This window comes from Chlamydotis macqueenii, unplaced genomic scaffold (assembly GCF_036417535.1).
Source record: "Chlamydotis macqueenii isolate bChlMac1 unplaced genomic scaffold, bChlMac1.mat HAP1_SCAFFOLD_151, whole genome shotgun sequence".
Taxonomy (NCBI): Eukaryota; Metazoa; Chordata; class Aves; order Otidiformes; family Otididae; genus Chlamydotis; species Chlamydotis macqueenii.
This window is the reverse complement of record NW_028239044.1, coordinates 35403-40927: the sequence shown is the minus strand read 5'-3', so window position 1 is coordinate 40927 and position 5525 is coordinate 35403. Positions and strand designations below refer to the sequence as shown.

The 5525-nt window shown below is 56.8% G+C and overlaps 1 long non-coding RNA gene across 1 annotated transcript; it reads right to left on the bottom strand.

Annotated features, from left to right (window-relative positions):
• Nucleotides 1-345: 345 nt before the first annotated feature.
• Nucleotides 346-2713, bottom strand: LOC147596115 (uncharacterized). The gene is made up of 3 exons (XR_015261596.1): nt 2606-2713; nt 2437-2557; nt 346-398 (listed from the first exon to the last, which is right to left on the bottom strand). It is a non-coding gene; the product is annotated as an uncharacterized LOC147596115 (long non-coding RNA).
• Between the last annotated feature and the right edge of the window lie 2812 nt (nt 2714-5525).

The following is a 5525-nucleotide window of genomic DNA, read 5'->3' as shown; positions in this document are numbered from 1 at the left end:
TAGCGACCCCCCCGCCCCATAGCGACCCCCCCAGCCCCACAGCCACGCCCCCCAGCCCCACAGAACCTCCCCCGAGATTCCCGCAGCCCTGCATTCCCCCAAATCTGCCCCCCACCCTGCCCCACGCCCTGCCCCACGCCCCGCCCCACATCTCACCCCAAATTTAGCCAGGACGAAGGCGCCGGCGCCCACCCCGATGCCCACGACGCTGGCGATGCTGGGGGGGTGGGCGGGGTCAGGCCGGTGCTGGCCCCGCCCCCCCGTCCCGTCCCGCTACGGGTCAGGGGCCCCCTCCCCGCCCCACAGCGCCGTGGGGCGCCCCCCCGCCCACTCACTTGAGGTGCCGGAGGACGCAGGGGACGATTTCGGCCAGTTGCTCCAGGGAGGGGTACTGGTACCTGCGGGGGAGGGGCGGGGGGCGGGGGGGGAGGGGCGACAGGGGGAGGGGCAAGGGGTCAATCGGGGGTCGAGGTGGGGGGAGGGCGGGCGAGGGGACCAATGAGGTGAAGCGATGGCGGTTGGGGGGGGGGGAGGGGTGCGTAGGGTGATGCTGCGATGTGATGGCGGTCGAGGTGGGGGGACGGGGGGGGCGGGGGGTCAACTGGGGGGGGGGGAGGGGTGGGGGGGTCAACAGAGAGACGACAGGGTCAACTGGGGGTTAATGGGGGCAACTGGGGGTTAGTGGGGGGCAACTGGGGGTTAATGGTCAGTGGGGTCAACTGGGGGTTAATGGGGGCAACTGGGGGTTAGTGGGGGGCAACTGGGGGTTAATGGGGGTCAGTGGGGTCAACTGGGGGTTAATGGGGGCAACTGGGGGTTAATGGGGGTCAACTGGGGGTTAGTGGGGGGCAACTGGGGGTTAATGGGGGTCAGTGGGGTCAACGGGGGGTTAATGGGGGTCAACTGGGGGTTAATGGGGGTCAACGGGGGGCTTATGGGGGGCAACTGGGGGTTAATGGGGGAAACTGGGGGTCAATGGGGGGCAACTGGGGGTCAATGGGGGCAACTGGGGGTTAATGGGGGTCAACAGGGGGTCAACTGGGGGTTAATGGGGGCAACTGGGGGTTAATGGGGGTCAATGGGGGGCTTATGGGGGGCAACTGGGGTTAATGGGGGCAACTGGGGGTTAATGGGAAGCAACTGGGGGTCAATGGGGGCAACTGGGGGTTAATGGGGGTCAACAGGGGGTTAACTGGGGGTTAATGGGGGTCAGTGGGGTCAACTGGGGGTTAATGGGGGTCAACTGGGGGTTAATGGGGGTCAACGGGGGGTCAACTGGGGTTTAATGGGGGTCAACTGGGGGTTAATGGGGGTCAACGGGGGGTCAACTGGGGTTTAATGGGGGTCAACTGGGGGTTAATGGGGGTCAACTGGGGGTTAATGGGGTCAATGGGGGGTCAATGGGGGTCAACTGGGGGTTAATGGGGGTCAACTGGGTGTTAATGGGGGCAACCAGGTGTTACTGGGGGTCACTGGGGGTTAATGGGGGTCAACTGGGGGTTAATGGGGGTTAACAGGCGTCAATGGGGGTCAACTGGGGGTTAATGGGTGCAACTGGGGGTTAATGTGGGGCAACTGGGCCTTAATGGGGGTCAACGGGGGTCAATGGGGGTCAACTGGGGGTTAATGCGGGCAACTGGGGATTAATGGGGGTCAACGGGGGGTTAATGGGGGTCAGTGGGGTCAACTGGGGGTCACTGGGGGTCAATGGGGGGCAACGGGGGGTCAATGGGGGTCAATGGGGGTCAACTAGGGGTTAATGGGGGTCAACGAGGGGTTAATGGGGGCAACTGGGGGTTAATGGGGGTCAGTGGGGTCAACGGGGGGTCAATGGGGGTCAACAAGGGGTTAATGGGGGCAACTGGGGGTTAATGGGGGCAACTGGGGGTTAATGGGGGTCAGTGGGGTCAACGGGGGGTTAATGGGGGTCAACTGGGGGTTAATGGGGGTCAACGGGGGTTAATGGGGGCAACTGGGGGTTAATGGGGGTCAACGGGGGGTTAATGGGGGCAACTGGGGGTTAATGGGGGTCAGTGGGGTCAACGGGGGGTTAATGGGGGTCAATGGGGGTCAACTGGGGGTTAATGGGGGCAACTGGGGGTTAATGGGGGTCAGTGGGGTCAACTGGGGGTTAATGGGGGCAACTGGGGGGTTAATGGGGGTCACTGGGATCAACTGGGGGGGTCCGTGGGGTCAACTGGGGGGGCAGTGGGGTCAACCGGGTCGTCAGAGGGGTCAACGCAGTCAACTGGGAGTCACTGGGGTCAACTGGGGGGGCAGTGGGGTCAACAGGGGGGTCAGTGGGGTCAACCTGGGGGTCACTGGGGTCAACTGGGGGGGCAGTGGGGTCAACTGGGGGGGCAGTGGGGTCAACGCAGTCAACTGGGAGTCACTGGGGTCAACTGGGGGGAGCGGAAGAGGGGAGTGCAGACGCACCCCGGGGGGTAGGGCGGGGCGCCCACCTCCATGCCGGGGGGGTCGAGGTGGACGAGCAGGGAGTGGCTGGCGACCTCCCGCATCTCGGGGTGGGCGAAGAGCGGGGCGAAGCACGAGGCGTCTGCGGGGGAGGGGCGCGGCGGGAGAGGGGGAAGGGGGCGGGACTCACGCGTGTGGCCCACGTCCGGCAGCATCAGCAGGGCGGGGCGACCAGGGCGGGGCGCGCCCTCCAGCGCCACGTGAACAGGCCCCAACGGCGTCTCCAACACCGCCCCCTGCTGGCCGGGAGGACCGGACACCGGAACGGGGAGTGGTCGCCGCCACACCCCCCACAGGTTCGCCCCCAAAATCTCGCGATTTCCCCCAAGATTCCCACCTTTTGCCCGCCAAATCCCGCATTTTTGCCCCAAATTACCCCATTTCGCACCAAAATCCCCCATTTTGCCCCAAAATCTAACGATTCCCCCCAAATTCCCCCATTTTGCCCCCCAAATCCCGCATTTTTGCCCCAAATTCCCCCATTTCACACCAAAATCCCACATTTTGCCCCCAAAATCCCGGGATTTCACCCCAAATTCCCACATTTTGCCCCCAAAATCCCCCATTCTTGCCCAAAATTCCCGCATTTCGCACCAAAATCCCACATTTTGCCCCCAAAATCCCGTGATTTCCCCCAAATTCCCACAATTTGCCCCCCAAATCCCGCATTTTTGCCCAAATTCCCGCATTTCACACCAAAAGCCCACATTGTTGCCCCAAAATCCTGGAATTTCCCCCCAAATTCCCACATTTTGCCCCACAAATCCCCCATTTTTCCCCCCAAATTCCCGCATTCCGCACCAAAATCCCACATTTTGCTCCCAAAATCCTGTGATTTCCCCAAATTCCCCCATTTTGCCCCCCAAATTCCCGCATTTTTGCCCCAAATTCCCGCATTTTTACCCCAAATTCCCCCATTTCGCACCAAAATCCCACATTTTGCCCCCAAAAGCCCGTGATTTCCCCCAAATTCCCCCGTTTCGCCCCCCAAATTCCCGCATTTTTGCCCCAAATTCCCACATTTTGCCCCAAATTCCCACATTTTGCCCCAAATTCCCCCATTTCGCACCAAAATCCCACATTTTGCCCCCAAAAGCCCGTGATTTCCCCCAAATTCCCCCGTTTCGCCCCCCAAATCCCCCATTTTTGCCCCAAATTCCCGCATTTCGCACCAAAAGCCCACATTTTGCCCCAAAATCCAGGAATTTCCCCCCAAATTCCCCCATTTTGCCCCCCAAATCCCCCATTCTTGCCCCAAATTCCCCCATTTCGCACCAAAATTCCCACATTTTGCCCCAAATTCCCCCATTTTGCACCAAAATCCCACATTGTTGCCCCAAAATCCCGCGATTTCCCCCCAAATTCCCCCGTTTTGCCCCCAAATGCCGCATTTTTGCCCAAAATTCCCACATTTCGCATCAAAATCCCACATTTTGCTCCCAAAATGCTGTGATTTCCCCATATTCCCCCATTTTGCCCCCCAAATCCTGCATTTTTGCCCCAAATTCCCCCATTTTCCACCATAATTCCCACATTTTGCCCCAAATTCCCCCATTTCGCACCAAAATCCCACATTGTTGCCCCAAAATCCCGTGATTTCCCCCCAAATTCCCCCGTTTTGCCCCCAAATGCTGCATTTTTGCCCAAAATTCCCACATTTTACACCAAAATCGCACATTTTGCCCCCAAAATCCCCCATTTTTGCCCCAAATTCCCGCATTTTAGCCCCAAATCCCGCTTTTTTGCCCCAAATTCCCCCATTTTGCACCAAAATTCCCACATTTTGCCCCAAATTCCCCCATTTCACACCAAAATCCCCCATTTTGCCCCCAAAATCCCCCATTTTTCCCCCAAATTCCCGCATTTCGCACCAAAATCCCACATTTTGCTCCCAAAATGCTGTGATTTCCCCAAATTCCCCCATTTTGCCCCAAATTCCCGCATTTTTGCCCCAAATTCCCCCATTTCACACCAAAATCCCACATTTTGCCCCCAAAATCCCGCAATTTCCCCCCAAATTCCCCCATTTTGCCCCCAAAATCCCACATTTTTGCCCCAAATTCCCCCATTTCGCACCAAAATCCCACATTGTTGCCCCAAAATCCCGCGATTTCCCCCCAAATTCCCCCGTTTCGCCCCCAAATGCCGCATTTTTGCCCAAAACTCCCACATTTCACACCAAAATCCCACATTTTGCCCCCAAAATCCCCCATTTTTCGCCCAAATTCCCGCATTTTTGCCCCAAATCCCGCTTTTTTGCCCCAAATTCCCCCATTTTTCACCAAAATCCCACATTTTGCCCCAAATTCCCCCATTTCACACCAAAAATCCCCCATTCTTGCCCCAAATTCCCCCATTTCGCACCAAAATCCCACATTGTTGCCCCAAAATCCCGTGATTTCCCCCCAAATTCCCCCGTTTCGCCCCCAAATGCCGCATTTTTGCCCAAAACTCCCACATTTCACGCCAAAATCCCACATTTTGCCCCCAAAATCCCCCATTTTTCGCCTAAATTTCTGCATTTTTGCCCCAAATCCCGCTTTTTTGCCCCAAATTCCCCCATTTTTCACCAAAATCCCACATTTTGCCCCAAATTCCCCCATTTCACACCAAAATTCCCACATTTTGCCCCAAATCCCCCCATTTCACACCAAAATCCCACATTTTGCCCACTGAAAAGGGAAGCTAGGGAAGGAATTTGTCCTGTCATAGAGCGGTTCATAGAACTAAGACTACTAAAAGAATGTGAGTCAGAATTCAATACACCTATACTTCCAGTTAAGAAACCTGATGGGTCCTATAGGATAGTTCAAGACTTAAGAGCCATCAACAAAATAACAGAGGACCTGTGGTAGCTAACCCCTATACCCTATTAACCATGCTAAAACCTGATTTAGCTTGGTTTACGGTCCTAGATTTAAAAGATGCTTTCTTTTGCCTCCCTCTCCATGAAGCCAGCCAGAAAATTTTTGCTTTTGAATGGGAAAATCCCAAAAGTGGTCGAAAGACCCGGCTCACATGGACGGTGTTGCCGCAGGGTTTTAAAAATA